This window comes from Manis javanica, chromosome X, assembly GCF_040802235.1.
Source record: "Manis javanica isolate MJ-LG chromosome X, MJ_LKY, whole genome shotgun sequence".
NCBI classification, from domain to species: domain Eukaryota; kingdom Metazoa; phylum Chordata; class Mammalia; order Pholidota; family Manidae; genus Manis; species Manis javanica.
Window position 1 is genome coordinate 80,480,695 of NC_133174.1, and position 14,428 is coordinate 80,495,122.

Consider the following 14,428-nt stretch of genomic DNA (forward strand, 5'->3'; position numbering starts at 1 on the left):
TTAAAACGTTATAAAATACATTTGGATAGAAACTTCTAAAAAAGCCCTAGGTTATTTGAATAGAGAGAACAAGTCTACATTTTTCAAAGGCTCTGTGACATTATAAAAAGCCCTAGCTGCCTTTCATTTATTTTGCATAATATAATATTTTAATTAACAACTACTCTGTAATTTTGTGTAATTTATAAACATTTGTTAGATATGAATTGAGCTATATTTAATAGGAAATTACTTATGAATATGAATTGAAGTAAAAATAAAGCTAAAATGTCTATTTACTTTGTCTTATTATTACATGTCTTAGGACTCTACTTACTACAAATATTATATAAACTGTATATAACTCTTCAAAGATACCTGTAGTAAGGATATAAAATACCCTATATTATTTTATAAATGGTATAATGAATTCTGAATAAGAATTTGCTATTCCTTATAAATGCTTTTGTTGTACCCTTGGATCTCACTTATTTAAGTAAGGCCATATTTTGTATAAGATTTGGTTGTTCTCGTAATATCTGACTTACCTGCAAAACTTCAGCAATTCACAAATAATACTGTACTAGTGAAGTATTTTCAGAGAAGCACTGAATTTAGAATTAAGGGAAAACATCTAATGCCCTTTTATGCCTTGAAATATGACTTAAATGTTGTTCTAAATATTAGGCAGTATTGTTCCAAGTATTTTCTTTCATATAATTATTTGAAAATATGTACCTGTTATAGCGTGTTGACCTCTGCAATTCTGCTCTCTGCACTAAGGGAACACATATTGAAAACAAGTACTCATTCCGACAAACATTATGTAATATAAGATAAATGAATTTTATATGATGGAAAATAATCAGTCCTTGGTTTGCCAAACTACTGTTCAGACAATTGTGTCAATACATTATAAAACCCAAAGCATGCCTAATATTCCTAAAATAATTGACTTAATTATAGGTCTTTCATAACACTGCAATGGTTCCCCATTATCTGTAGGGATATGTTTACTATTTACCATTACCAAGCCTTAACTTACCCATTTGTAGATATCTCCTACTGTGTAGAGTTATATCACCACTTAAGTTTTTTATAGTGAAAGAAATTGCAAATATCCTCTCCAAATATTCTTATAAAACAGTGGATTTCATTTTCTACTCAGTGAACACCAGGCTTCCTTGTTGGTGCTGTAAAGATTAATTTAGAAACACAGTATTTCCCACCAGACTGTCTAAAGAATACTGCTATTGCATTATGTGTCATCTATTAAGATTCCAAGCTACATTTGTTTAGAGGAAAAGGAGAATGAAACACTCAATAAAAGTTTAAAAAGCACAAAAATATACCATCAATTCTTCTGAATGTGAATAATTTAACTTTTAGCAACTAAACATAAGATTTATTAATAAAAATATTCACATTACTAAAAAAAGCATTTGTTCTAAACGAACTAACCCTCTTGGTAATGCATCTTAAGCTTTTTCACTTCCGTTTTCTATCTGTTCCTTCAGCCGTTTTACATTTTGTGCTTCTGAGTAAGTTCTTCCATTAAAGAGAAGTTCAGATCTTTCCTTTTCATACAGCTTCCATAATATCATTCCATCCAGTCTATAGCAATTACTCAGTCTCTTAAATTCAGAGCATGCAATGTTTATACCATTAATGTGTCAATTGATTAAATACCACCTTGTGTCTCTTTTTATATTGTTTAGTTATCTCGATGGTTTCTCAAAATAATACTCATGTGATTATGCTTTATTCCCCCAATTTTTTTTCAGTTATTTGAAAGCATGAACCATAACTGAACAATTTTTGCATCCTACTCCCTGACAGCATCTTCCACACAGTTAGTGCCCAAAGCCATCGGTATAATTTGACATTAAAAAAAAAAAATGCTGTAGTAATATGGCAAAAAAAGAAAAAGTGGGTCAAATACTTTGACTCCTCTTTTAAATGTACCATATCAAATTATACTTTAAGACAACAATACTGTTTATCAACATTAAAAACAATTCATTGTATCTTAAATACCTTTCTTATATTCTGTGATGGTAAAATTACATGAATAAATGATGGAATGATATAAAAGCTATCAATATGGAAAGAACTAAATAAAATGAGTGGCTGTAACAAAAGGGAGATAAATTAATACTGATATGCTTCAAATATATAAAAATCCAGGAACGGTTTCAGCTGGGAGATATAAGAGCTGGAAAAATGTTGCTGCCATTTATACAAGATGGATGCTAAGGAGGCAGTAAATTAATGGCTTTCCAAGCCCATCAGGGAACTGCAGTTGCAGGCAGACCTGTATCCCTGTATTCTGAAGAAAGGCATATTCAGCAAGAAACAGGATGTGAGCATTTGTTTGCCTGGAGTGGATGTCACTGGGTGCCACAGAAACTGGGAGGAAGATAAACGAACACATTTTACAGAATTACTAGTGGCTAAGTGTCGGCTAGTGTGAAAGCGTGATGTTTCTAGCACTTACAATCATGGTTTGGGAGGAGCCTCACCCTATAATAGGCTTCCCCAAGAACTCAGCCAGACTCTAAAGGAAAGATTGAGAACCCAGCAAAATTCAAAAGAAAAAACTATTCTTTTTAATAAGAACTGCTGGGAAAATTAGATATCCACATGCAAAAGAATGAATTTGGATCCTACCTCACAACATATACAAAAATTAAATTAAAATGAGTCAGAGAGATAACTACAATAGCTAAAAGTGTAAAACTCTTGAAAGCAAACTCTTGGATATTACATCAGAGTATAAGCAACAAAATAAAGACCAGAAACACTGGAATATACTAAATTTAAAAATTTGTGCAGCAAATGATACCATCATAAAAACAAAAGATAATCCTTGGAATAGGAGAAAATCCTTGCAAACCATACATTTCAAAAGTGACTTGTATCCAGGATATGTAAAAAAGCCTCTGATAAATCAATAATAAAAAGTTTAATAACCCAATTTAAACATGGCCAATGTATTTAAACAGGCATTACTACAAAAGAAGATGTACAAGGTGGCAATAAGCACATAAAAAGATAATCGATATCATTAGTACTTAGCAAAATGTAAATCAAAACCAATAGATAACACATTATAACCAACAGGGTGGGCACAATCAAAAGGACAGACAGTAACTGTTGGCAAGGACACGGAGGAATAAAACACTCGTGCATTGTTGGATGAGAATGTAAAATGGTGTAGCCACATATAAAAAGATACTCAGTGTCATTTATCATTAAGGCAATGTAAATTAAAACAATGAGATACTAGTACACATCTATCAAAAAGGACAAAATCCAAAAACCTGACAACACTAATTGCTAACAAGGATGGAAAACAAGAACTCTGATTTGTTGCTGGTGGGAATGAAAAAATAGTACAGTCAATTTGGAGTTTTTTTTATCATTAATATACAATCATATGAGCAACATTGTGGTTACTAGATTCTCCCCCATTATAAAGCCCCCCACCACCACATAACCCGTTACAGTCACTGTCCATCAGCATAGTAAGATGGTATAGAATCACTACTTCTCTTCTCTGTGATATAATGCCTTCCCCATGACACCCCCTACACCATGTGTGCTAATCATAATGCCCCCTTTTCCCCTTATCCCTCCATTTCCACCCATCCTCCCCTGTCCCTTTCCCTTTGGTAACTGGTAGTCCATTCTTGGGTTCTGTGAGTCTGCTGCTGTTTTGTTCCTTCAGTTTTTTCTTTGTTCTCATACTACACAGACGAGTGAAATGAGTGAAATCATTTGATACTTGTCTTTCTCTGCTTGGCTTACTTCAATGAGCATAACACCCTGCTGGAGCCTAGCTCCAGCGGGGGGTTTGTTGCCCAAAAGGATGAGACTGAGTCGGCGCATGGAGAGACAGGACACGCAGTCAGTTGGAGGAGGTCTCTCGAGAAAGTGCCGATGACATCTTTATTTATACTATTTTGCACAAGGATATGATTATTTTTCATTTGTTCTTTTGATTAACAAACATAGGCAAGCATTTTTCTTTCTGTTACTTGCTAATCTATACATGGTTAGCCAAGTGTTAGGTGATCTTTTTCTGTTCCTTGACCTAAACTTTTCCTAGCAACATATACTATATTGTGTCTCTCGTTTCTATGCAAAGCGGTTTCTAAGTAATGTATGTGACCGCAGAAGTGTGCAGCATGTAGAAGTGACTATGGAGTCTATCAGCTTAGGGTGAAACACAGGTCACTCACTGCTAAAGTTACCTAGGATTCTTTCTCGCAAAGGTGTTCTATAGGCTTTAATAAATTTATAATTAATTTAAAACTATAAATTGATATCTTCATCATACATCCCATCATAGGGCACAGTAGGCAGCAAAATAAATTTCTTTATCTTATTTATATTTCTCTTTCCTCTGGGCAGATACTACAATTTCTCTGATATATAATATGCGGGTCCCCATGGCTCCATCACTGTAGGGACTAAACAATTTCTTACGTGGTGAACAATGCAAGGGCACTCATATCACAGAAACTTTTTCTATTTTACTCACGAATCAGGAACTATAAACACTCAGGTCAGATATGATTAGTCATTTTACTTTTATACTTTATATGTGAGTCTCACATAGGTAGATGCAAGATAAAGATAGAAAGCATGATTTAGTGCTGTAAGAAGGCAAGTGTAGATGATCAGGTTTGTGCCTATAGATTAGGTATCAATCCAGCTTAGACAAGGGCAACAAAACATCCACAGGTGCAGAAGATTTCACTCAAAACTGAGGGGGGTGAGGTTCTAAGCCTCACCTCTATTGCCCCCATTTTCTCACCTGATGGATCCCCTGCAACTGTGCCTGTCTTGGTTGTTCTTCCCTTGAGGAATCTTACCTGTCTCTGGCTAACCAGCCATCTTCTGAGCCATAAAGGAATATGTAAAGCTGGTAAGTGAGAGAGAAGTAATGTTCTTTGAAAAGGTTAGTTTTTCACTTCTTTGCAGATTTATGCTCTGTGGCTTCTATGTGCAGCACTTGTCTTGAGGTATATGTACCACTCGGAAGAGTTATGGTACTTGGTAATTTCACATATGAGGCATGAATGCTAGTAAAGGGCTATAATTAGGAAGGAAGAAGAGAAGCTATAAAAGTAGCAGATGGAAGAAAACATGAAAAGATTGATTAAGTGTCAGACAGAGTTATTCCATTCAATATTCCCCCATAACTCTATTTCTCTAATTGTCCTGTAAAACTCTTCATCACTAATTTCACTAGCGTTGCAAACAAGGGGGGCATTCCCACTTAAGTGGAGATGGGGTAGTCAATGTTTGACTACCTGATTGCAGGTTTCGGTATTCCATGCCAAGATCACCATCTGGCCCCTGTGTGTTCCATTCTTCAGGAGCACCGTCCTGAAAAGCTTCTGGGAAATTTATGTTCTCATATCTTCTGTAGTGCTTATCAAAGGTTAGCTTAGTCCTTGGCAACAATGTGAGCAAAAACAAAGCCAATAGTATAATGGGGAAAAACAAAATCAAGGTGGGTAATAGGGGGAGCCAGCTGCAAAGGCTGTTGCTTTGGGGGGGTCTTTCTCCAGCCTGAGCTTTGCTGCACAGCTTGAGTAGATGGCTCCCGCCAACACCCTATAGCAATATCCATATTGCTGCAAATCATACGTTTTGTTTTCTTCTTACAGTTGAATAATATTCCATTGTGTATATGTACCACATCTTCTTTATCCATTCCTCTCTTGATGGACACTTAGGATGCTTCCATTTCTTGGCTATTGTAAACAGTGCTGCGATAAACATAGGGGTGCATCTGTCTTTCTCAAACTTGATTGCTGCATTCTTAGGGTAAATTCCTAGGAGTGGAATTCCTGGGTCAAATGGCATTTCTATTTTTAGTTTTTTGAGGAACCTCCATACTGCTTTCCACAATGGTTGAACTAATTTACATTCCCACCAGCAGTGTAGGAGGGTTCCCCTTTCTCCACATCCTAATCAACATTTGTGGAGCATCTTTTCATGTGCCTGTTGGCCATCTGAATTTCTTCTTTGGAGAACTGTCTGTTCAGATCCTGTGGCCATTTTTTAATTGGATTATTTGCTTTTTGGATGTTGAGTCACATCAGCACTTTGTATATTTTGGATGTCAACCCCTTATTGGATATGTCATTTATGAATATATTCTCCCACACTGTAGGATGCCTTTTTGTTCTACTGATGGTGTCCTTAGCTTTCTTAAGCTTTCCAGTTTCAAGTAATCCCACTTGTTCGTATTTGCTTTTCTTACCCTTGCCCATGGAGATATATTCATGAAGAAGTTGTTCATGTTTATATTCAAAAGAGTTTTGCCTCTGTTTTCTTCTAAGAGTTTTATGGTTTCATGACTTACATTCAGGTCTTTGATCCATTTTGAGTTTACTTTGGTGTATGGAGTTAGACAATAATCCAGTTTCATTCTCTTACATGTAGCTGTCTAGTTTTGCCAACACCAGCTGTTGAAGAGGCTGTCATTTCCCCATTGTATATATCCATGGCTCCTTTATTGTATATTCATTGACCATATATGCCTGGGTTAATATCTGGACTCTATTCTGCTCCACTCATCTATGGGTCTTTTCTTGTGCCAGTACCAAATTGTCTTTATTACTGTGGCTTTGTAGTAGAGCTTGAAGGTGGGAAGTGAGATCCCCACTGCTTTATTCTTCCTTCTCAGGATTGCTTTGGCTATTTGGGTTCTTTCTTTTGTGATTCCATATGAAGTTTAGAACTATTTTTCCAGTTCATTGAAGAATGCTCTTGGTATTTTGATAGGGACTGCATTGAATCTGTAGATTGCTCAAGGCAAGATGGCCATTTTGACAATATTAATTCTTCCTACCCAAGAGCATGGGATAAATTTCCATTTATTAGTGTCCTCTTTAATTTCTATTAAGAGTATCTTGTAGTTTTCAGAGTATGGGTTTTTCACTTCCTTGGTTAGGTTTATTCCTAGGTATTTCATTCTTTTTGATGCAATTGTGAATGGAATTGTTTTCCTGATTTCTCTTTCTGCTAGTTTATCATTAGTATATAAGAATGCAACAGATTTCTGTGTATTAATTTTTTATCTGCAATGTTGCTTATTTCAGACATTAGATATAATAGTTTGGGAGTGCATTCTTTAGGGTTTTTTATGTACAATATCATGTCATCTGCAAACAGGGACAGTTTGGCTTTTTCATTACAAATCTGGATGCCTTTATTTCTTTGTGTTGTCTGATTACTGTGGCTAGGACCTCCAGTACTATATTGAATATAAACAAGAAGATAGGGCATCCTTGTCTTGTACCCAATCTTAGGGGAAAGCTTTAATCTCCTTGCTGTTCAGTGCAATGTTGGCTGTGGGTTTGTCATATATGGCCTTTATTATGTTGAGGTACTTGCCCTCTATACCAATTTCATTGAGAGTTTTGTCATGAATGGATGTTGAATTTTGCCAAATGATTTTTCAGCATCTATGGAGATGATCATGTGATTTTTATCGTTCTTTTTGTTGATGTGGTGGATAATGATGATGGATTTTCGAATGTTGTAACCTTCCTTGCAACCCTGGGGTGAATTGACTTGATCATGATGGATGATCTTTCTGATCTATTTTTGAATTCGGTTTGATGATATTTTGTTGAGTATTTTTGCATCTATGTTCATCATGAATTTTGAACTGTAGGTTTCTTTTTTTGTGGTGTCTTTGCTTGTTTTTGGTATTAGAATGATTCTAGCTTCATACAATGAGTTTTGAAGTATTCCCTCCTCATCTATTTTTTGGAAAACTTTAAGAAGAATGGGTTGTATGTCTTTAAATTTCTGATAAAATTCAGCAGTGAATCCACCTGGTATGGGGGTTTTGCTCTTTGGTAGTTTTTTGATTATCAATTTAATTTCATTGCTCGTGATTGCTGTTAAGTTTTCTGTTTCTTCCTGCAACAATGTTGGAAGGTTGTATTTTTCTAGGAAGTTGTCCATTTCTTCTAGGTTATCCAGTTTCTTAGCATATAAATTTTTATAGTATTGTCTAATAATTCTTTTTATTTCTGTGGTGTCCATTGTGATTTTCGTTTCTCATTTCTGATTCTCTTTATGTATGCAGACACTCTTTTTCACTTAATAATTCTGCCTAGGGGTTTATCTATTTTGTATATGTTCCCAAAGAACCAGCTTTTGGTTTCATTAATTTTTTCTATTGTTTCATTCTTCTCAATTTTATTTATTTCTTCTCTGATCTTTATTATGTCCCTCCTTCTACTGACTTTGGGCCTCATTTTTTGGGATTGTTCTTCTTCTTCTGAGGTAGGCGTGTATTGCAATATACTTCCCTCTTAGCATGGTCTTCACTGCATCCCACAGATTTTGCAGTGTTGAATTATTGTTGTCATTTGTCTCCATAGATTGCTTGATCTCTGTTTTTATTTGGTAACTTTGGGCTTCATTTGCTCTTCTTTTTCTATTTTCAATAATTGTGACTTTAGAACTATTCATTTGGGATTGTTCTTCCTTCTTTAAATCGACCTAGATTGCTATATACTCTCCTCTTAGAACTGCCTTCAATGTGTACCACAGGAGTTGGGGTATTATGCTGTTGTCGTCATTTTTCTCCATATATTGTTTAATCTTTATTTTAATTTGGTCATTGATCCATTGATATTTTAGGAGCATGTTGTTAAGCCTCCATGTGTTTGTGAGCCTTTTTTTTTCTTTGTACAATTTATTTCTACTTTTATATCTTTGTGATCTGAGAAGTTGGTTGGTACAATTTCAATCTTTTTGAATTTACTGAGGCTTTTTACTATTTTTATATTTCTATTTTTAGTTTTCTTAGGAAGCTCCATATTGCTTTCCACAATGGTTGAACTAGTTTACATTCCCACCACCAGTCTAGGAGCGTTCCCCTTTCTCTACATCATTGCCAGCATTTCTTGTTTCTAGTCTTTTCAACATTGGCCATCCTAACTGGTGTGAGGTGATATATCATTGTGGTTTTAATATGCATTTCCCAGATAAAAAGTGATGTGGAGCATGTTTCCATGTGCCTGTTGACCTTCTGAATTTCATGGTATACTGCATTCTTAGGGTAAATTCCTAGGAGTTGAATTTCTGGATAGAATGGTATTCCTATTTTTAGTTTTTTGAGGAACCTCCATACTGCTTTCCACAAAGGTTAAACAAATTTACATTCCCACCAGCAGTGTAGGAGGGTTCCCCTTTCTCCACATCATCACCAGCATTTGTTATTGTTTGTCTTTAGGATGTTGGCCATCCTAACTGCTGTGAGGTGATACCTCATTGTGGTTTTAATTTTCAATTCTCTGATGATTAATGATGTGAAGCATCTTTTCATGTGCCTGTTGGTCATCTGAAATTCTTCTCTGGAGAAGTGTCTGTTCAGATCCTCTGCCCACTTTTGAATCAGATTATTTGCTTTTTGATTGTTGAGGTACATGAGCTCTTTATATATTTTGGATGTCAACCCCTTATCAGATATGTCATTTATGTATATATTCCCCCATACTGTAGGATACCTCTTTGTTCTATTGATGGTGTCCTTTGCTGTACAGAAGCTTTTTAGATTGATATAATTTCACTTGCTCATTTCTGCTTTGTTTCCCTTGCCCAGGGACATATGCTAATGAAAAAGTTCCTCATGTTTATATTCAAGAGAGTTTTGCCTGTTTTTTTCTAAGAGTTTAATGGTTTAATGACTGAAATTCAAGTCTTTGATCCAGTTTGAGTATACTTTTGTGTATGGAGTTAGACAGCAATCCAGTTTCATTCTTTTACATATACCTCTCCAGTTTTGCCAACACCAGCTTTTGAAGAGGCTGTCATTTCCCCATTGTACATACATGCCTCCTTTATGCTATAGTAATTGACCATATATGCTTGGGTTTGTATCTGATCTCTTTGTTCTGTCCCATTGTTTTTTTGGCCTGTTCTTGTGCCAGTACCATGTTGTCTTGATTGCTGTGGCTTTTTAGTAGAGCTTGAAGTTGGGGAGCATAATCCCTCCAGCTTTATTCTTCCTTCTCAAGATTGCTTTGGCTATTCTGGGTCTTTGTGGTTCCATATGAATTTTAGAACTGTTTGTTCTAGTTCATTGAAGAATGCTGTTGGTATTTTGATAGGGATTCCATTGAATCTGTAGATTGCTTAGGCAGGATGGCCATTTTGACAATATTAATTTTTCCTATCCATGAGCATAGGATCTATTTCCATTTATTTGTATCCTCTTTAATTTCTCTCAAGAGTGTCTTCTAATTTTCAGAGTATAGGTCTTTCACTTCCTTTGTTAAGTTTATTCCTAGGTATTTTATTCTTTTTGATGCAATTGTGAGTGGAATTGTTTTCCTGATTTCTCTTTCTACTAGCCCATTGTTAGTGTTTAGGAATGCAACAGATTTCTGTGTATTAATTTTGTATCCTACAACTTTCCTAAATTCAGATATTAGATCTAATAGTTTTGGATTGAATTCTTTAGGGCTTTTTATGTACGATATCATGTCATCTGCAAACAGGGACAGTTTGACTTCTTTCTCACCAATCTGGATGCTTTTTATTTCTTTGTGTTTTCTGATTTCCATGGCTAGGACCACCAGTCCTATGCTGACTAAAAGTAGGGAGAGTGTGTACCCTTGTCTTTTTCCCAATCTTAGAGGAAAAGCTTTCAGCTTTTCACTTTTAAGAATGATTGATGTTTGCTGTGGGTTTGTCATATATGGCCTTTACTATGTTGAGGTACTTGTCTTCTAAACTCATTTTGTTGAGAGTTTTTATCATTAATGGATGTTCAATTTTGTTTAATCCTTTTTCAGCATCTATGGAGATGATCATGTGGTTTTGTCCTTCTTTTTGTTGATGTGGTAGACGATGTTGATGGATTTTCTAATATTGTACCATCCTTGCATCTCTGGAATAAGTCCTACTTGATCATGATGGATGATCTTTTTGATGTAGTTTTTAATTCAGTTTGCTAATATTTTTTGAGTAGTTTGCATCTATGTTCATCAGGGATATTGGTCTGTAATTTTCTTTTTTTGTGGTTTCTTTGCCTGGTTTTGGTATTAGAGTGATGCTGGCCTCATAGAATGAGTTTGGAAGTATTCCCTCCTCTACTTTTAGGAAAACTTTAAGGAGGATAGGTATTAGGTCTTCACTAAATGTTTGATAAAATTCATCAGTGAAGCCATCTGGACCAGGCTTTTTGTTCTTAGGTAGTGTTTTGATTACCAATTCAATTTTGTTGCTGGTAATTGTGTGTTCAGATTTTCTGTTTTTTTCTAGGTCAGTGATGGAAGGTTTTATTTTTCTAGAAAGCTCGCCATTTCTTCTAGATTATCCAGTTTGTTAGCATATAATTTTTCATAGTATTCTCTAATAATTTTGTATTTATGTGGTGACCATAGTGATTTTTCCTTTCTCATTTCTGATTCTATTCATGTATGTAGATTCTCTTTTTTCCTTAATTAGTCTGGCTAGAGGCTTATCTATTTTGTTTATTTTCTCAAAGAACCAGCTCTTGGTTTCATTGAATTTTTCTATTGTTTTATTCTCTCAAATTTATTTATTTCTTCTCTGACCTTTAGTATGTCCCTTGATGTACTGACTTTGGGATTCATTTGTTCTCCTTTTTCTAGTTTTAATTATTGTGACTTTAAACTATCCATTTGGGATTGTTCTTCCTTCTTTACATAGGCTTGGATTGCAATATACTTTCCTTTTAGAATAGCCTTCCTTACGTCCCACAGAAGTTGAGGCTTTGTGCTGTTTTTCTCATTTGTCTCTAGATATTGCTTGATCTCTGTTGCAATTTGGTCATGGATCCATTGATTATTTAGGAACATGTTGTTAAGCCTCCATGTGTTTGTGAGCCTTTTTGTTTTCTTTGTACAGTTTATTTCTAGTTTTATATCTTTTTGATCTGAGATGTTGATTGGTACAATTTCAATCTTTTACAATTTTCTGAGACTCTTTTTGTAGCCTATTATGTGGTCTGTGTCTGGAACATTTTCCATGTGCTCTTGAGAAGAATGTGTATCCTGCTGCTTTTCAATGGAGTGTTCTATAGATGTCTGTTAGGGCCATGTGTTCTATTGTGTTGTTCAGTGCCTCTGTGTCCTTACTTATTTTCTGTCTGGCTGATCTATCCTTTGGAGTGAGTGGTGTGTTGAAAACTACTGAAATAAATGCATTGCAATCTATTTCCCCCTTTAATGCTGTTATTATTTGTTTCACATATGCAGGTGCTCCTGAATTGGGTGCATAAGTATTTATAATGGTTATATCCTCTTGTTGGAATGATCCCTTTATTATTATTGAATGTCCTTCTTTGTCTCCTTTTACTTTCTTTGTTTGGAAGTCTATTTTATCTGATACAAATACTGCAACACCTGCTTTAATCTCCCTATTGTTTACATGAAATATCTTTTTCCATCCCTTCACTTTAAGTCTGTATATATCTTTGGGTTTGAAGTGAGTCTCTTGTAGGCCGCATATATATGGGTCTTGCTTTTTTATCCATTCTGTAACTCTGTCTCTTTTGATTGGTGTATTCCATCCATTTACATTTAGGGTGATTATTGATAGATATGTACTTATTGTCATTGCAAGCTTTGGATTTATGGTTACCAAAGGTTTAAGGGAAGCTTCTTTATTATAAAAAGTCGAACTTAACTCACTTATGCTATTATAAACACAGTCTGATTATTCTTTTTTCTCTCCCTTCTTTTTCTTCCTCCTCTACTCTTTATGTGTTAGTTGTAGTATTCTGTACTCTTTGTGTATCCCTTGACTGACTTTATGGGTAGCTGATTTAATTTTGCTTTTGGTTAGTATTTACTTGGACTTCTTCCTTTGCTGTGGTTTTATTTTCTCTGGGGACAGCTATTTAGCCTTAGGAATACTTCCAGCTAGACCGGTCTCTGTAAAATACACTGTAGAGATGGTTTGTGGGAGGTAAATTCCCTCATCTTTTGCTTATTTGGGAATTGTTTAATCTCTCCTTCAAGTTTAACTGATAATATTGCCAGGTAGACTATTCCTAGTCCAAAGCCCTTCTGTTTCATTGCATTGAATATATCATACCACTCCCTTCTGGCCTGTAAGGTTTCTCCTGAGAAGTCTGATGATAGCCTGATGGGTTTTCCTTTTATTTATTTACTTTTAGTTTTTTTATTAAGGTGTTTTTGATATACACTCTTATGATGGTTTCACATGAAAAAACAATGTGGTTACTACATTTACCCATTTTATCAAGTCTCCACAGGGTTTTCCTTTGTAGGTGATCTTTTTTCTCTCTCTGGTTGCTTTTAATTCTCTGTTCTTGTCTTTGTTCTTTGCCATTTTAATTATTATATGCCTTGGTGTTGTTTTGCTTGGGTCCCTTGTGTTGGGAGATCTGTGGACTTCCATGGCCTGAGAGATTATTTCCTTCCCTAGATTGGGGAAGTTTTCAGCAATTATTTCTTCAAAGACACTTTGTATCCCTTTTTCTCTCTCTTCTTCTACTGGTACCCTGATAACATGAATGTTGTTACATTTGGATTGGTCACACAGTTCTCGTAATATTCTTTCTTTCTTAGAGATCTTTTTTTCCCTCTCTGCCTCATCTTCTCTGTATTCCTGTTCACTGATTTCTATTTTATTAGCAGTCTCCTCCATTTCATCTAGTCTGCTTTTAAATCAATCACTCATTGTTCATTTCATTTCTGTTATCTACCTCCTGAATTCATCCCTTAGCTTTTGAATATTTCTCTGTAGCTCCATCAGCATGCTTATGACTTTTACTTTGAATTATTTTTCAGGAAGATTGGTGATTTTAGTCTAACCAACCTTCTCTCTTCTGTTTGAGGGATTTTGGACTGAAAAAGTTTCTTATGCCTTTTCATGGCGATGGGAGTGGTTGCCGGCAAGTGGTGCCAGTGTCGGCTGGGAGAACAAAGTCCCTTCCTGCTTGCTGGTCACCTTGCCTGTGTCCACTGTCTGTGCCACTTAATGACACACAGGGAACAGCCTCTGGGTTAATTCCCTAAGCAGCTGTGGGTTGGGTGGCCTTTGACATGACCTAGGGCAATGGCAGGGGTCGCAGGCCAGCAGCGAGTGTTCTGCTATGAGAATAGAGCCCCTTCATGCTTCCTGGAGTCAGCACCAGTCTCTGATGTCTGTGCTGGTCAACTGCACACAGGGAGCAGCCTCTGGGTTAATCACCTGAGGTGCCATGAGTGGGGTGGGCCTTGGGATGGCCTAGTGCACTGGCAGGATTGCAGATGAGCTGTGTGTGTTCTGCTGCTAGAACAGAACCCCTTTGTGCTTCCCAGACTTTGTGCCTGTCTCCGCTGTCTGTGTCGGTCAACCACGCACAGGGAGCACCACTGGGTCTGGGCCAGTTAGTGGCAAGTGGGGAGAAGCCTCCATGTTAATCTGTGTG